Consider the following 19,737-nt stretch of genomic DNA (forward strand, 5'->3'; position numbering starts at 1 on the left):
CCTGCTTGGCCAAAACTTAAGTCATATCGATGCATATAATGGCGAAAAAAGGTACATGTGGAAGGATAACACATGTGCGGGCCATAAAGCCTAGAAAAATAGTTATATTAAGCTTATGTGTAGGAAGCCCCCAGGTATAATGAGCGCGGTTAGTGCGTCAAGATTGTGTAACCAAGACACAAGTTTAGCCTTTCAAGGCCTTAAGGAGAATAAAAAGAGAGAAAGAGAGAAAAGATAGATAATTGATATGCAAAAAATTGACGGAGGTAAGGAGACGAACATAGAGTCCGGCACTAGGCGTAGAATCTTTGGAGTCTGGCTGCGTTCCATGGGTTTGGCTCGAGTCGATTATCCGATGCATCCCGCAGATGGTATGCTCCACCGGTCAGAACCTGGTCAATAATGAAGGGACCTTCCCATTTTGGCTTGAGCTTGTTCTTTTTCTTCTCCGGCAGGCGTAGAACTTGTTCGCCAACGTTATAAGTTTTGGCCCGTACTTCTCTGCTTTGATACCTTCGAGCCTATTCCTGATAGAATACGGAACAGGCTTTTGCCACGTCGCGGTCCTCCTCCAGGGCGTCCAAACTGTCCTGCCGATCGAGCTCGGCCTCTCTTTCTTCGTACTTGCGCACTTGAGGTGAGTCATGAATTATGTCGCAAGGCAGAACCGCCTCTGCGCCGTACACCATAAAAAACAGTGTGTATCCGGTAGTGCGATTCGCCGTGGTCCGCAACCCCCATAGTATGGAGTCGAGCTCCTCTACCCAGTGCGTGTTTGATTCCTTTAAGGACCGCACTAATCTGGGTTTGATGCTCCTCATAATAAGACCATTTGCTCGCTCGACTTGACCGTTAGTTTGCGGGTGATAGACAAAAGCATAATCGAGCTTGATGTCCATGTTGCTGCACCAAAGTTTCACCTCGTCGGCTGTAAAGTTCGTGCCGTTGTCAGTGATGATGCTGTGGGGGATTCCATAACGATGTACAACCCCAGATATGAAGTCTATCACCAGTCCGGATTCAGCCGTTTTGATAGGTTTGGCTTATATCCATTTGGTGAATTTATCCACCATGACTAGTAAGTATTTTTTCTTATGGGTTCCCCCTTTAAGGGGTCTGACCATATCAAGCCCCCAAACCGCAAAGGGCCAAGTAATGAGGATTTGTTTGGAGAGCGGTAGGCGGCATATGGCTTTGGTTCGCAAAAAGCTGGCAACCGACACAATGTTGGACCAGATGTTGTGCATCTGCTCGGGCCGTCCGCCAATAGAAACCTGTACGGAAGGCCTTGCTCACAAGGGCCCGGGCTGCGGCGTGATGTCCGCCGAGTCCAGCATGGATTTCTGCCAAAAGCTTCCGCCCTTCCTCTTCGGAGATGCACCTTTGAAGGACTCCGGTAGTGCTTTTCTTATAAAGCTCTCCCTCGTGGACCTTGTAGGCTTTAGATCGCCGCACTATGCAGCGTGCCCCATTTTGGTCCTCGGGTAGTTCCTGCCTGGTTAGGTAGGCCAGGAATGGTTCTGTCCATGGGGCGATGAAGGACATTATCACGTGGGCTGAAGGTGTTATTTCGATGGTAGAGCCTCCGGTTGTATCAGAGTGTTCGGTATCTGATGTTGTGGCCGGGTCTGGACTATTGTTACTAGTGTCCCCTTCCCATACCACGGATGGCTTAAATAGTTTTTCCAGGAAGATGTTAGGTGGGACAAGGTCGCGCTTAGCACCGATACGGGCGAGGATATCCGCCGCCTGATTGTTTTCCTGAGCCACATGGTGGAATTCAAGCCCCTCGAACTGGGCTGACATTTTGAGGACGATGTTGAGTGGTACATCTGAGGCCACCGTAATTGAACACTCTTCAAAGTAGTGTCGTAATTTTCGGGATGCCATGAGTACCGTGTATGCTATCTTTTGATAATGTGGGTACCATGATTTGCATGGAGTGAGGACAGTGGATACATAATATACCGGCTTTTGAAGTGGGAATTTATGTTTGTCCGTCTCTCGTTCGACAACAAGCATTGCGCTTACAACTTGGTGAGTTGCCGCTATATATAACAGCAATGGTTCGCCGACATTTGGCGCGGCCAAGATTGGGTTGGTGGCCAAGATTGGTTTTATTTCTTCCAATCCGTCCATGCCTGCATCTGTCCACTCGAAGTGTTCGGTGCGCCGAAGAAGGCGATAGAGGGGGAGTGCCTTTTTTCCTAATCGGGAGATAAAGCGGCTTAAGGCCTCCACACATCTAGTTAACTTCTGGATTTTCTTGAGATCAGTTGGGATAGCCAACTGCGATAGAGCCCAGATCTCAGCCGGATTTGCTTCAATTCCTCTACTGGAGACGATAAAGCCTAGGAGCTTTCCGACGGGTACGCCAAAAACGCATTTTTCCGAATTGAGCTTAATGTCGTATGTTCGGAGATTGTCGAATGTGAGCCTTAAGTCATCTATTAAGGAGTCGACGTGTCTAGTTTTAACGACCACATCATCGACGTATGCCTCCATTGTTTTGCCGATCTGCTTTTCCAGACATCTCTGAATCATGCGATGATACGTTGCGCCGGCATTTTTAAGCTCGAAGGGCATTGTGTTAAAACAGAAGGGGCCGTATGGAGTGATAAATGCTCTTGTGGCTTGATCGGACTCTGCCATCTTAATTTGGTGGTAACCGGAGTATGCGTCGAGGAAGCACAATGAGTCTTGTCCTGCGGTAGCATCGATATTTTGATCGATGCGAGGGAGGGGGAAGGGATCCTTTGGGCAAGCCTTATTAAGGTCCTTGAAGTCGACACATAGGCGCCAGGATTTGTCCTTCTTTTGTACCATCACTAGGTTTGCTAGGCAGTCCGGATGTTTTATTTCTCTAATGAATCTGGCCTCCAGTAACTTGGCTAGCTCCACTCCCATGGCTTGTCACTTAGGTTCGGAGAAACGCCGAAGAGTCTGCTTGACCGGGTTGAATCCCTTTAGAATGTTAAGGCTATGCTCGGCCAGCCTGCATGGGATTCCTGGCATGTCTGAAGGATGCCAGGCAAATATGTCCCAATTCTCGCGCAGGAACTCCCGTAGTGCGGCATCTACAGCGGGGTTTAAATGTGCCCCGATGGATGCTGTTTTTGTGTGGTCCGTTGGATGGACTTGGAATTTTACTATTTCATCCGTTGGTTTAAAAGAGGTAGACTTGGATCTTTTGTCTAGTATCACCTCGTCCCTGTCCACTATGGAGCGCAGCGTGGTTAATTCCTCTGCCACAAGGGCTTTGGATAGAGCCTCGAGGGCCAGTGCGGCTGTTTTGTTCTCGGCGCGGAGTGCTATGTCCGGATCACTAGCTAGAGTGATGATTCCATTGGGCCCGGGCATTTTGAGCTTCATGTACCTGTAATGGGGTATGGCTTGGAAAATCGTGAATGCCTCCCGCCCTAGAAGGGCGTGGTATCCACTACTGAATGGGGCCACTTGGACTGTAATTTCTTCGGACCTGTAATTCTCCAGAGTGCCGAATACCACATCTAGTGTGATTTTCCCAGCGCAACGTGCCTCCCGACTAGGGATGATTCCTCGGAAGGTCATGCTGCTTTGCTCAATACAGTTTCTGTCTATTTCCATTTTTTGAAGAGTCTCCTCATAAATGAGGTTTAGTCCGCTGACGCCGTCCATGAGAACTTTAGTGAGCCGAAAGTCGTCCACAATTGGACTGAGGACCAAGGCGGCTGGTGCTCGGGCTGTTCGGAATTTAGGTTCGTCACTGGCATTGAAGGTGATAGCCGTGTCGCTCCATGGATTTATTGCTGCCACATGGCAGACTTCGGCAAGGCTGCGGAGTGCTTGCTTACGCCTATTATTTGAGGCGAAGGTCTCGAAGACTGTCAATACTATATTCTTATCCACGACATGGTGCTCTGAGGTGTTTTGGATGAGGAGATCCTCACCGCTCTTGGCCACCTACCAGAGTACCCAACATGCTCTAAGGCTGTGTGTTGGTATGGTATCCGCTGTACTATGAATTTTGCAGGGCCTGTTAAGCCATCCCTCCAATATGGTTCCACGCCCTGTAGTGGGATTTTGCTTCTTTGTAATTGAGTCAGGTGACTTATGAGAGTGCACCCTTTTAGTTCGGACTGGGGGTTTTGTCAGAGCCAGATTATCCCAAAATTTTGTTTGGGTTTTCCAGGTGCTTTCCATCGCACAGTACTTCCGTACTATGGCCGCCAAGTCAGTGAAGTGTGATATGTCACGGCGACTTATGGCGTTGAGGATTCCCTTGTCCGTGCCATTGTTGCAAAAGAATGAAATTGCGTCTTCCTCGCGACAGTCCTTGACCCAATCTGAGACCCCGGGGCGGGGAGTTTCCGATCTTGGAAGTTTGGGTTCCGGGATGTTGCCCCGCAGGTTCGGTATGCAGCCTGATTCTAGGTTCAGGGTTAGGGCAATGTCCTCCCATGGGCAGGTATCCGGCTCGGAGAGCTCGGGAATCCGGACATAGTTCGTCCTCAGGATAGAGGGAGAATCGCTGAATTGCTCCTCCACCACCACTATCTGATGGGTGGCCAGCGAAGAGTCAATCTCCCTTTGGTCGAGTTTAAGACAATCCGATCATAGTCCGTAGCGACTCCCAGAGCGACGATGCGATCCAAGAGCTCGTTCAAAGAGGAGAGCTCCATTGGATCCATCTGCTCGGTGAATTTCGAGCCGATGTGGAGGCTATTTTTGATGACCCGAGAAGTCATCATCGGCGCAGGGGCCAAGCGGGCGGTCATGACTAAGCCGCCTAGTCGGAGAGTTTGGCCTACAGCCAGGGCTCCCCCAGAGGTGATGTTGTCCTTGACAATGAGACGAGCCATCCCTCCCTATGATGATGACATAGTGGAACTCTCAATGAAAGCACCAATGTCGGTGTCAAAACCGGCGGATCTCGGGTAGGGGGTCCCGAACTGTGCGTCTAAGGCGGATGGTAACAGGAGGTAGGGGACACGATGTTTACCCAGGTTCGGGCCCTCTCGATGGAGGTAATACCCTACGTCCTGCTTGATTGATCTTGATGATATGAGTATTACAAGAGTTGATCTACCACGAGATCGTAGAGGCTAAACCCTAGAAGCTAGCCTATGGTATGATTGTATGTTGTCCTATGGACTAAACCCTCCGGTTTATATAGACACCGGAGGGGGCTAGGGTTACAAAAAGTCGGTTACAAGGGAGGAGATCTACATATCCGTATTACCAAGCTTGCCTTCCACGCCAAGGAGAGTCCCATCCGGACATGGGACGAAGTCTTCAATCTTGTATCTTCACAGTCCAATAGTCCGGCCAAAGGATATAGTCCGGCTGTGCGGAGACCCCCTAATCCAGGACTCCCTCAATGAATACTTCATAAATTATTGATACGTTGGAGGCGTATCAGCATCCCCAAGCTTAATTACTACTCGTCCTCGAGTAGGTAAATAATAAAGTGTGAATGCTAGCAAAGTGCACAAGTTTGATCAATGACAATTTCTAGCATCATATCAACAATTATTTCTTATAAAACTTCTCAGGTTAAAGTAGCAACCAATTCACATGTTAAGGTTCAAACAACGAATCCTCCTGAAACTCAACAACCTATGTTCTCAATCACCAAGCAAATGTAATTCAAATTATTCAACAGAGTTTAAGTAAGAGCTCCACATACTCAACCATCATATAGAATTCTATGATTGCTAACACTCACCGCATACACATGAGAAAAACGTTTCAACCGGACACATAGAAATATAGGGGCTTATAATTTTGCCTCCCAACGTATTCACCTCAAGGGTGATGTCAACAATAATAACTCATGCTACCCATATCCAACTGGATATATGTGCCTACATCTTTCCTCACCACATGATGCTTGCCAAAAGAGAAAAATAAAAAGGAATAGAGAGAAAAACTTTGACTCTTACATGGAAGTAAATACATAAAAGTAAAAGATAGGCCCTTCGCAGAGGAAAGCAGAGGTTTCCATGCGCTTATTTGTTTGTATGCTCAACCCCTCAGTTTTTGAGAACCAAAGTATCAATCCAGTAGGAGGCCACACATGAGTCCCTCATACATACACAAACAAATAAATCCTCGCAACCAACGCGATAAGGGGTTGTCAATCCCTACACGGTCACTTATGAGAGTGAGATCTGATAGATATGATAAGATAATATTTTTGGTATTTTTATGATAAAGATGCAAAGTAAAATAAAAGTCAATAAAAATAACTAACTATTGGAAGATTAATATGATGGACGATAGACCCGGGGGCCATAGGTTTCACTAGTGGCTTCTCTCGAGAGCATAAGTATTCATAGCGGATAAACAAATTACCATTGAGCAATTGACAGAATTGAGCATAATTATGAGAATATCTAGGTATGATCATGTATCTGGGCATCACGTCCGAGACAAGTAGACCAACTCCTGCCTGTGTCTACTACTATTACTCCACACATCGACCGCTATCCAGCATGCATCTAGAGTATTAAGTTCAAGAGAACAGAGTAACGCTTTAAGCAAGATGACATGATGTAGAGGGATAAACTCATGCAATATGAAATAAACTCCATCTTGTTATCCTCGATGGCAACAATACAATACGTGCATTGGTGCCCCTACTGTCACTGGGAAAGGGCACCGCAAGATTGAACCCAAAGCTAAGCACTTCTCCCATTGCAAGAAAGATCAATCTAGTAGGCCAAACCAAACTGATAATTCAAATAGACTTGCAAAGATAACCAATCATACATAAAAGAATTCGGAGAAGATTCAAATATTGTTCATAGATAAACTTGATCATAAACCCACAAATCATCGGTCTCCACAAACACACCGCAAAAGAAGATTACATCGAATAGATATCCACAAGAGAGGGGGAGAACTTTGTATTGAGATCCAAAAAGAGAGAAGAAGTCATCTAGCTAATAACTATGGACCCGTAGGTCTGAGGTAAACTACTCACACTTCATTGGAAGGGCTATGGTGTTGATGTAGAAGCCCTCCATGATCGATGCCCCCTCTGGCGGAGCTCCGGAACAGGCCCCAAGATGGGATCTCATGGATACAGAAAGTTACAGTGGTGGAATTAGGGTTTTGGCTCCGTATCTGGTAGTTTGGGGGTGCGTAGGTATATATAGGAGGAAGGAGTACGTCGGTGGAGCAATAGGGGGCCCACGAGGGTGGAGGGTGCGCCCAGGGGGTAGGCGTGCCCCCTACCTCGTGGCCTCCTGGTTGATGTCTTCACGTAGGGTCCAAGTCCTCTAGATCATGTTCGTTCCGAAAATCACGTTCCCGAAGGTTTCATTCCGTTTGGTCTCCATTTGATATTCTTTTTCTGCGAAACACTAAAATAGGCAAAAAACAGCAATTCTGGGCTGGGCCTCTGGTTAATAGGTTAGTCCCAAAAAGAATTTAAAGTGTATAATAAATCCCAATAATGTCCAAAACAGAATATAATATAGCATGGAACAATCGAAAATTATAGATATGTTGGAGACGTATCAAGGCCGGTCCGTTTGACTTGGTCAAAAGGTGGCGGGCCGGCCCACGGCAAGCCTGTTAATGACATGTTCGCATATATCCCATTTACAGCCCGCTAACGCAGGGTCCATTTACGGCCTATCCGAATTAGGCCTAGTAGCGTCATCTGGGCTGTCCAATAAAATTCCAGCCCGTTTTAACTTCTGGCCCATGTATGGCCCATGACATCTTTCGGCACATATGAGGCCCTTAGTAAGCCTCGGCCCATTAACGGGACGTGGTGAAACTGGCTCGTAATGAACAGTGTATCACTTTATACCCATTAACGGCCCATTATTCCGTTGGGCCGTTTCCAGCCCATGTTATGTTTCGGCCTTCTCAGGGCCCATTTATTCTTGGGCTCATTTACAGCATTCATTTACTTATGGCCCGTTACTATCATTTTCTGCTTGTGGGCCAAATTTAGCCCGTGGTTACGGTCAGCCCGTGGTTACGGTCAGCCCGTTTGTGGCCCATTAATACGTTGGGCCATTTTCATAGCGTCATCAAAGAAGGCCGATTAACGACGACCCTTTATGGTCGGCCCATGAACGGACGATTTCAACTCTAGCCCATTTATGGCCATAATGTGGTATGTTATTGGCCCATGTTTGGCCAACCGATCATACGGCCCGGAGAAGGCCCATTGATGATACGGCCCGTAGAAGGCCCATTATGTCTATGGCCCATATAAGGCCCATTGTTTCTACGCCTCGTAGAAGGCCCATTGTTTCTACGGCCCGTAGGAGGCCCATGTTAACTACAGTAAATATGTAGCCCATGGTTATTGGGGCCTAGTTTTAAAAAATAGGTTATTGCGGCCACTAGCAAACCGCGGAATAAGAATTGCACTGACTACAAGAAAACAAATAAACTAGACAATAAGGAAATAAATTAGCAAGCAACTTATGCTAGGCTATCACGGCTATTACACATATTACAGCCACTAGGCATCAAAGTTCGCCACCACTGCAAATATAGGGAACAAAGCAGCATATAAACGCCGTAGCAAAACAAGTCCAGAACTGAAACCACTTTAGAAGAGCTCAAGAAACAATATCCTGGGGACCCATAATGCTGGAAAGATGCTTAGCAAGCTTATTAACTTTCTCTTGGTTGGCGCTTAAATCCTCCAGCACTTGCTATTGCACCAGAAAGTATGCATCTAAATTCTGCAGGGACTTCCTCAGTCCTTCGGCTTCCTATCGCATAAAATCTGATCGATGTATTTCATCTTGAAGTTGAGACTCAAGAAGCAGAACTGATTCAGGCAACGAGTTCGAAGAGCTGGTGCCAGCAGTAGTAGCCAGTAACTCGAACACTACATCAAGACAAGACTTTGGGGTTGTCTCAGTGTCTTCAATATAGTTCTTATCAGCTTTCTTGGAGACCAATAATGTCTCACTATCTTGAACCTTATCTGCATTACTTCCTTTACCATTGCATAACGGGGTACTCTTCTCGAATATTTTATCCGCGTCCTAAAAGAGAAACAAACAAACACATCATAGGTTTACAATGTATTATATGTAACTCATTTTGGTAAACCAGTTCAGTAGTAAGGTGGACAGGATAACAGCATGAAACAAACATATATCTATGTAGTATGGTCATTGTATGGTCTATATCATTCTAGTTTATGTTGCCAAATCAAGATAGATACAGTTCGAATCATATCTATTTAAGACAAAGCAGCATAGACAGAATATAAGTGTGGGAAACTACACAGCAATAACAACACTTGTAATGTGCATGGCATGAGAACATAACTGTTTATTCAATTGAAACATAACTGTTAATGTGCATGGCATGGGAAGCAGCAGCAAATTGAGAATCGCAAGAGGAAGTATGGACAAGGAAAGTACAATTCAGGAGCTCAGCAGAAGCCACGTTTTACCCCTAGACCAGGAGGACATTTTCAGCATACCCATGGAGGAGGTAGCTCGCACAATCACAATGGCACCAAGAATGGTAATGGAAATGGAGGAAGCAACGGCCAGAACCGCACCAACCCCTCAACCCCAGCCAAGAAGGACTTGAGCCAAGTCACTTGCTATAAGTGTTCGAAGACCGGACATTATGCCAATGAATGTCCTGAAGGCCAAAATGGCAATGGAAGTTCTGGGAAGAAGCCGAACCCTTTCAACAGGGGACAGGTGAACCAAGTTAGCGTGGAGGAGGTTGAAGCTCTGCCTGATGCAGTAATAGGTAAGTTTTTGGTTAAGTCATTTACTGCACTAGTTCTTTTTGATACTGGTGCATCGCATTCATACATCTCAAGGGGATTTGTGGATAAGTATAACCTACCAACCCAAGCCCTTAGGTCACCCATGTTAGTAACCTTGCCCGGAGCAGAATATGTGGCTAGTCTATGGTGTGATCGGTTACCATTAAGGATTGGTAACTATGTCTTTCCCTCAGACCTAATAGTATTGGAATCTCAAGGATTGGATGTGATATTAGGCATGGATTGGTTATCAAAGTATGAAGGGAATATTGAATGTGCTAGTAAGTCAATTTTGCTTACTACCCCAGAAGGGAGAAGGATCAAGTATGTATCCCGGCATGTGCCAAAGAGGGCCCAGGTAAATTGCCTAACTGGAGTTGTGCAGGAGGAAGTACCAGTGGTAAGGGATTTCCCTGATGTATTTCCATAAGAGTTGCCAGGCATGCCACCGGATAGGGATATTGAGTTTATGATTGAGCTATTGCGAGGCACAGGGCCAATATCAAAGAGACCATATAGGATGCTAGCAAAGGATTTGGTGGAAATTAAGAAGCAGATTAAGGAGTTACTGGATAAGGGATATATTCGCCCAAGTTCTTCACCTTGGGGATCGCCAGTACTTCTAGTGGAGAAGAAGGATGGATCATTAAGGATGGTTGTTGATTATCGAGGATTGAATGAAGTAACGATCAAGAACAAGTACCCACTACCAATGATCAACGATCTGTTTGATCGATTGCAAGGAGCTAAGGTATTTTCCAAGATCGATCTGTGATCAGGATACCACCAGTTGAAGATTCGAGAACAGGATATTCCGAAGACAGCTTTTACTACCAGATATGGGCTGTATGAGTATACCGTTATGTTATTTGGTCTGACTAACGCACCTGCCTATTTTATGAACATGATGAACAAAGTGTTTATGGAGTTCTTGGATAAGTTCGTCATAGTGTTCATTGATGATATCCTGGTTTATTCGAAGAATGAAGAGGAACATAAGGAGCATTTGCGTTTGGTACTTGGAAAACTCAAAGAACATCAATTATATGCCAAGTTCAGCAAATGTGAGTTTTGGTTGAAGGAAGTAGGATTCCTCGGACATGTTATATCTGGAGACGGTATAGCAGTAGATCCCGCTAAAGTAGAAACCGTAACCACGTGGGAAGCCCCAACAACAGTTGGAGAGATCCACAGTTTTCTTGGACTCGCAGGATACTACCGGAGATTTATTGAGAATTTCTCAAAGATTGCAAAGCCTATGACTGAGTTGTTGAAGAAGGATACCAAGTTCATATGGACAGAGGAGTGTGAGGCTAGTTTCCAGGAGTTGAAGAAACATTTGGTTACCTCACCAGTGTTGATTTTGCCAGACCAGACCAAAGATTATGAGGTGTACTGCGACGCTTCACATTGAGGACTTAGAGCAGTGCTTATGCAGGAAGGTAGAGTTGTTTCATATGCCTCAAGACAACTGAAGCCTCATGAGTTGAATTATGCCACGCATGATTTGGAGTTAGCAGCCGTAGTGCATGCGTTGAAAACATGGAGACATTTTCTCATTGGTAATCATTGTGAGGTGTACACGGATCATAAGAGTTTGAAGTACATTTTCACCCAGAAGGAGTTGAATCTCAGACAAAGGAGATGGTTGGAGCTTATCAAGGATTATGATATGAAATTGCATTATGACCCCGGGAAGGCCAATGTAGTAGCTGACGCATTAAGCCGCAAGAGCCATGTCAATACATTAATGATGGGAGAAATACCCAAGGAGTTAGCAGAAAATCTTCGTGAACTATGTTTGGAAATAGTTCCGAGAGGCTATGTAGCAGCATTGGAGATTCAGTCAACTTTGATGGATAGAATCAGAGAAGCTCAGAAAGCTGACAAAGAGATTTCCGCTATAAAGGAGAAACTGAGCAAAGGAAAAGCTAAAGGATTTCGTGAGGATGAACACGACACCCTATGGTTTGAAGACCGTGTTTACGTGCCCAATGACCCGGAGATTAGGAAGTTGATACTGCAAGAGGCACACGACTCACCATATTCGGTTCACCCAGGAAACACCAAGATGTATTTGGATTTGAAAGATATTTTCTGGTGGACCGGAATGAAGAAGGATATTGCGGAGTATGTAGCAGTTTGTGATGTATGCCAGAGAGTAAAGACAGAGCATTAGAAGCCAGCAGGATTGTTACAACCATTGCCGATACCCGAATGGAAGTGGGATAATCTAGGCATAGATTTTATCACGGGATTGCCCAGGACTCGTTCAGGCTATGACTCAATTTAGGTTGTAGTCGATTGATTGACGAAAGTAGCTCATTTCATCCCAGTAAAGACCACTTACACCAGTGCTAAGTTGGCAAAGATATACATGACCAGGACCGTATGTCTGCATGGAGTTCCAAGGAGTATCGTATCAGATAGAGGAACCCAGTTTACCTCAAAGTTCTGGAAGCAGTTGCACGAAACTTTGGGAACCAGGCTAGAATTCAGTACAACTTTTCATCCACAGATAGATGGACAGACCGAGAGAGTCAATCAAATTTTGGAGGATATGCTGAGAGCTTGTGCGCTAGATTATGGATCTAGTTGGGACGACAATTTGCCATATGCAAAGTTCTCTTACAACAACAGTTACCAAACCAGTTTAAAGATGGCCCCTTTCGGAGCCTTGTACGGAAGGAGGCGTAGGACACCATTGTCATGGGACGAAGTTGGAGACCGTCAGTTGTTTGGTCCTGACTTGATTAAAGAGTCTGAACAGAAGGTGAAGTTGATTCGCGATAGGCTCAAGGTAGCCCAGTCCAGACCGAAGAGTTATGCGGATTCTAAATGCAAGGAGACAGTTTACGAAGTTGGAGATAGAGCTTATCTTCGAGTATCTCCACTTCAGGGAACAAAGCGTTTTGGAGTTAAAGGGAAATTAGCACCACGATTTGTAGGACCATATCGAGTATTGGAACCTATGGGGGAAGTAGCCTAAAAGTTGGAATTGCCCGAAGGATTGTCAGGAGTTCATGATGTGTTCCACGTTTCTCAGCTGAAGAAGTGTCACGCGGAGATGGTTGACATACCGTTGAGAGATACAGTGCCTTTGGAAACTATTCAGTTGGATAACGATTTGACCTACGAGGAGAAGCCAGTTAAGATCCTCGAGTTTGCCAACCGAGTTACTCGCAGCAAGGTTATCAAGTTTTGCAAAGTTCAGTGGAGCCACCACTCAGAGGATGAAGCCACCTGGGAGCGAGAGGAAGATTTGTTCAAGGACCACCCTCACCTATTTTCTAGCCAACCCGAATCTCGAGGGCGAGATTCATCTTAAGGGGGGTAGGTTTGTAACATCCCAAAATTTCAATTTGGAATGTTATACATTAGATCATCAATGCATATCATATTTCTTTTGCATTTTGGTTGATCCTAGAAATTCTACGCAACTCAATGACCCACGGAGAGAGTTGGGGATTTCGATATTTTCATATTTGAGTTCTCTCAAATTTTGAGAATAGGATCATTTGATTTTATTTATTTTATCATCAATTATTTCTAATGCAGAAATATGAGAGAGGGAATAAAATAACTTTCCCAAAATAAAGAAATATTGAGGATTTAATAATAAAATCAAATAAGATTTTTATTTCGGAATTTTTCGGTGTTTTATTTGAATTAGGAAAAAATGCGTTTTTCAAAATTGCATTTAGGTCCCAAATAAATGTTCACCTTGTGAGGCTTGATTTTAGAAGCCCGTGAAAATTTATTTCGGAAATTTTCGAGTCCGTTTAGTATTTATTTTTTTTATTTTCTTCTGAGCGGAATATAAAAAAAATGCGCCGCGGGCCGCCTGGGCCAAGGCCCAGCCGACGGCCCACCCCGTCGCCTGCGTCTCCCTCCAGGAGACCGGAGCCGCGCCGCCACCCTAGTCCGGCTCGGGGCCGCCGCCGTGCCCCCTCCCCCAAGGCAGCACCCCCTCCCTCTCTTAAATACCGAGCCACCCAGCCGCCCCTCACCTCACCCCGCCGCCCGCCAAGCCGCAGCCGCCCCGCCGCCTGCGCTGCTGCCGCCGCCGCCGCGCGGCGCACGCCGCCGCCCCGCCGCCTCGCATAGCCGCCGCCGCCGCCGGAGCCCCGCCCCGCCCGCCGGAATACCTCGCCGGAGGTATAGCCGTTTGTTTTTTTTTCTAAACCGCCTCGGTTTTTTTTCGAAACCCTAGATCGGTTTATTTCTCTGGTTTATTTAATTAGTGAACGTTCACCGATTCGTTCGTTTTAACGAACGCGTTCATCGTTTAGTTTCAGATAACGAACATTCGTTCGTTAATCTGTTCTTCGTTTTTTTTCTCGGATTAAATCCGTGATTTTTCTGATCGCGATTCCTGATCCGATTTTCGTTTTAGTTTAACTTTTCGCTCGTTTATCGGAATCAGGCGATTCAAGCGCCTAGGGATTCGTCTCAAAACCCTCTATCCGTTTAACCAACCTAAACAAGATTTTTCTACTGTAAAATTTGCCCTAGATCCAGATTGGTAGAATGAAGTTGTTTTCTTTCGCCAGATTGGTAGACTTGCCTGTTTTCTTTTGGACCGCCACCCAGGCTCAAAGGGATCATAAGACTATTCATACTAGAAACTTCCATGTGCAGCCACAAGCTATTATGGGCTCTAGCATAGTTGACTAAGTTGTGCGAACTCTTACAGTGGTAGACAAGCAGATGTAGGGGATGTAGGTGGTACGGTCTACCCGATCGTAAGGTGCTAGTGCTTCTGAAAGACTATGTCTCGGTCATCCGTCTTCTCAAACACCCTGTAGTGCGAGGAACCAAACGGAGGCGATCGAGTCTTGTGGGGAAAAGTGCGCAAACCTTTGCAGAGTGTAACAAACTAATCATGATTAGCCGTGTCCCCGGTTATGGACATCTTGAGTATCTAGTACTTGGATTATCATGTGAATCTCAACATGTTACTCTAAATTAATTTTGTTGGGTTATGCTTAATGATGATGCTTAATTGGGATTGAGAATGTTGTCAACCATTCTCAATGTTTAACAACTACCATGATAGTTAAATAAAATTATTCCTTTGAAGTAGGGAAAAATTGGCTTTACACAAAAACTGTAACCATAGAGCTTTCTACCAGCCAAATATGCATATAGTATAGCTGTTTCATTCCATTACTCTCTATGTGTTACCTTGCCAGCATATTCCATGTGCTGACCCATTTTCGGGCTGCAACGTTAATGTTGCAGACTTTTCAGACGACGATTAAGGAGTTATTAGGTCATGGTTCTATACTCAGTGATGCCGTTGGAGTTGATGGAGTCACTTATCTTCCAAGCCTTCCGCTGTTGTCGTTATTAGATGGCCTTAAGCCATATTTATTGTAATAAGTTCTCTTCTGAGACACTCGATGTAATAAGTGTGTGATTGCTACTCTGCTATAAATCATCTGAGTACTGTGTGGTGTCAGCATTACTGATCCAGGGATGACACCGAGCACAGAGATCAGAGTGTTTGAGGTCTGGTCGCTACATACAACCGTGGTTCTATCTCCATCGACAGGTAGCACGATCTTTTCTGAAGACCATGTTTTTACTCCCACAGATACTACCATCACCCCCTCCAATTGAAATGGCCGATAAACAAGAAAAGTAATTGAATGTACAGACATTGTAAGATATACATGGGCAATGGATAGTAGGGAAGAAAACAGGGCATGAAATAATTCACATTTATGTGGTCTAACCAAACAAAATAGTAGGACATAATTTCACATATATGATGGCTAATTAAACAGGTTAGCATGACACAATTTCACATGTATGATGGCTAACTAAACAGGATAGAATGACATACTTCAAAATATGATGACTATGTAAACAGGATGACATGATATAACTATACGATGTGTCTATTAAAGTGGTTGGCATGCCATAAATCACAAACATGCCGTCGATGGAAAACATGATAGCATGATATAATTCACGGATAGAATGACATAATTCAAATTATGATGACTATGTAAACATGATGAGATGATATAACTATATTTTTTCCTTAGAAAATGGGTTGGCATGCCATAATTCAGATACATGATGTCTATGTAAACATCGTGGCATGATATAATTCAAATAGATGATTTATATACTAAGGAAGTGAGCAGAGGGCAATCACATATATGATGTGTCAACTAAGGAGATGGCATTCAATATCATGTATATGATGTAAAAACTAAGCATTGCAATACAACATATGCATGATATGAGTAATATAACCCTGCCAAGTTTGAGAATACACCTCAGGGGGATAAGAGGATTGGTCATCTGCCTCTGAATCCTCCTCTGAAGACCTATTTGTAACTAGCAAGATATCTGCTTTAGCAGGTAGCATTGTCTACTATGAAGACCTTGTTTTCACTCCAGATTTCCCCATCGCCAATTCAAACGGCTCATGCACGGGAAGAGTAGTTGAATATACAAACATTGTCGACAAAAGCAATGAGAAATACAAAAAAGGACGGCATGATATAATTCACATATATGACGCTTGGCTAAACATCATGGCATTGCATAATTCACATATATAATGCCTTGCAACAAGATAGCATTGCATAATTCACATATATAATGTCTTGCAACAAGATGGCATTACATAATTCACATATATGGTAATTAGACACTAAACATGTGGCATTCACACAAAGCAGGTCTAAACTAAGCAAATGACATAGCAATGCAAGATACCATACACACGATATGAGGAACATAACCCTGCCAAGTTAGAGCATGCACCTCGGGGGAGGGAATATAACCGATCATCTGTCTCGGAATCCTCCTCTGAGGAGCTATCTGTAACCAGTAGGACATGCGCTTCGTCATATAACATTGTCTGCTCTGAAGACCTTGTTTCCACTCCAGATTTTCCATGGCCGTGCTGAATGGCTGATACACAGGAAGAGTAATTGAATGTACTAAAATTGTTGACAAATTTAACATGTAATAAAAAAATGATGTCATGATATAATTCACATGTAAGATGACTGGCTAACCAGGGTGGCATTGCAAAATTCACATGTATGATGCCTAGCTAAACAAGATGGCATTGCATAATTCACATATATGATAAAGAAACTAAATAGATGTCATTGACACAAAGCATGTCTAAACTAAGCAGATGACATCTTTGATGTATGCAGTAAGCAATGCAAGGCACCATATGCATGATATTACCAACATCAGCATGCCAAGTTAGAGCGAAGACCTCATGGGGCAAATAGGAGTGGTCTTCTGCTTCTGAATCCCCCTCAGAACAATTATCTTCCTCTTGATTACGATCCAAAATGGGTGGAGGGGGGCTACCTTTGCGCCCACCATGGAGCGATGTCTGCATGAAATTTTATTGCCACGCAAGGCTCGTTTCTTTTGCTCTACATGTTCAGTTCCATTGTGTACAATAACTTACATGCATAGGAATAAAACATAGTGAGATTATCTAAGGAGTGCATGCACAAATCCAGAGTGATGGAAGCAAACTGTGGATAGACCCAAAACCAATGACAGCAGGCAGATAATAACTTTAGTTAAAAAAGACAGATAATCGCTCCTTTAATGTTTGTTTGCACCCAACATGAAACTCATAGTAGACACCCGAGATTAACCAGATAGTAGACAGATAGTACTGATTGCTGCCCCAATATGTACCCCACAACCATTTAAAACCTCAATTTTCAGCATAAGTTTGGACCTGACTCGGAGTCTAATAGGTGAACACGACGATAAAGTAGCATGTCATCATATTAAGCGATGCATAACGTAAGCAGACACGGAAGACTGCGACCTCTCTTGCGGAACCGTGTAGTCTTCAAGGTCATCTGCTCAGTTGATGATGGTAATGCAGTTGTCGTGGCTGCCGGCGGAGGGGAAGAAGATCTGAGGCGGAGAAAGACTGTCTGGAGAGCGGATCCCTGTTGTGGTGAACCCTTCCGTCGTTGGAGCGCTGGGGTGGAACACATCACCGCAGGAGCAGGACAAACCACACAAGGTTTTCTTTGACACATATCTGTAACAGAAGTAATTGTGTAAGGGCTTGTTTGAATTTGAGGATTCTAACAATGCAGGGATAGGAAATAGACAGGAATAGGATAGGAATGCACGTGCAAAATAGAGAATTTAAGAACACAAGATTTCTGCCAATTTGGGTGTTTGGTTCACAAGTATTGGAACAACATAAGATGCAAAGAAGCATGGTGAGATTAAGTCAACCCACAAGAAAATGTACGGTTATAATGCTATTATGCTACTATCGCTTAGTCTTGTGCTTCATGAATAGTAATTTTAAAAGGAGGACAAGTGGAAATTAAAATTCCTACGATTTTTCTTTCAAGGAGACACTAAACGAATAAATCCTATAGTTTTCCTTTGCTCCATTCCTTCGCACCAAATTCATGAAAAGTAGTACCATAGGAAACTTTCCAATTCCTATGTTTTTCATTCACTTTTCCCTTCAAGCACAGGCGATTCTAGTAGGAAGGCTTGAGCAAGGAAAAGCCTACACTAAAAATTGTTTTTGTGCTACTTCTATTACTTTGGACACAGGCCACTGCCCTACTTGCTCAGCTCCCAGGGCCATCGACAAATGCACAGCTCAAACGCGTAGCTAAGTTGCCTGGTACCTCATTGCTTGTCATATAGTAGGATAAAATAATCGTATTTCCCGGTACTCCGTGTGCTCAGTGGACAATATATATAACATGTAGAGTAAAAAAGAGATGCAACAAGTGTACAACCTCTTTGGCGAAGCCATGTCGATCTCAGCATGATTGGGTTGGCCGGTGAGGATGCTCCGGCTGACTTGGCTGTCGGAGTAGGGGAAGAAGATCTTAGGAGTCTGGAGATGGAGCCCGAGGTACTGCTCCTCTATGATGGAGGATTTCATTGTTGGAGCATCTCCAATGAGTTGTACGACGCCGAGGCTGAAGCAGGACAAGAGAGACAATGTTAACCTGAGTGGAATTCTAATAGCATCTCCAATAGATGACGTAAAATACATACCCACAAAGTGCTAGATGTAAAATACATCAGCCGCTCATCTCTGAACTTAAGTGTCGAAACTGAACTTAACTGTCGAAACTGAACTTAACTGTCGAAACTGAATTTTGCTGCCGAAACTGAATTTTACTATTGAAACTGAACGCACTAGAGGTGAGGCTACACGTCAGTTGACTAACTTTTTCATCTCTGGTCAGTCAATTTTGCAGCCGTTGGATACGAAATCCAGGGCCTGCAGTTCATCTTCAACCTCCACCCCCCTGAGCCGCCAGCCACCACCGGCCAAACAGCCGCCCACCGCCGCCCGCGACCGGCGGTGCACCGCCCCGCCTGCCCCGAAAACACTCCCCACCGTCGGTCCGCTGCTACCTCGGCCATCCCTCTAGCCCCCCCTTGTGCCGAGCTTTTTCTCCGGCGATCCCCACACCACCGCCCCACCACCGCCCCACCCTAAACTCCAAGATAGATAGTGGGGTACCTCTCCGGCGAGCCCCCTCCCCGTTGTGCCTGGTTCTTCCTTAACTCCGGCGAGCCCCCCTGAGGGAGTCCTGGATTAGGGGGTCTCCGGACAGCCGGACTATATCCTTTGGCCGGACTGTTGGGCCATGAAGGTACAAGATTGAAGACTTTGTCTCGTGTCTAGATAGGACTCTACTTGGCGTGGAAGGTAGGCTAGGCAATACGGATATGTATATATCCTCTTTTGTAACCTACCTTGTGTAACCCTAGCCCACTCCAGTGTCTATATAAACCGGAGGGTTTTAGTCCGTAGGGCAACATACAATCATACCATAGGCTAGATTCTGGGGTTTAGCCTCTCTGATCTCGTGGTAGTTCTACTCTTGTAATACTCATATCATCAAGAACAATCAAGCAGGATGTAGGGTTTTTCCTCTATCCAGAGGGCCTGAACCTGGGTAAAAAATCATGTCCCCTGCCTCCTG

This window comes from Triticum aestivum, chromosome 2A (genome assembly GCF_018294505.1).
Source record: "Triticum aestivum cultivar Chinese Spring chromosome 2A, IWGSC CS RefSeq v2.1, whole genome shotgun sequence".
NCBI classification, from domain to species: Eukaryota; Viridiplantae; Streptophyta; class Magnoliopsida; order Poales; family Poaceae; genus Triticum; species Triticum aestivum.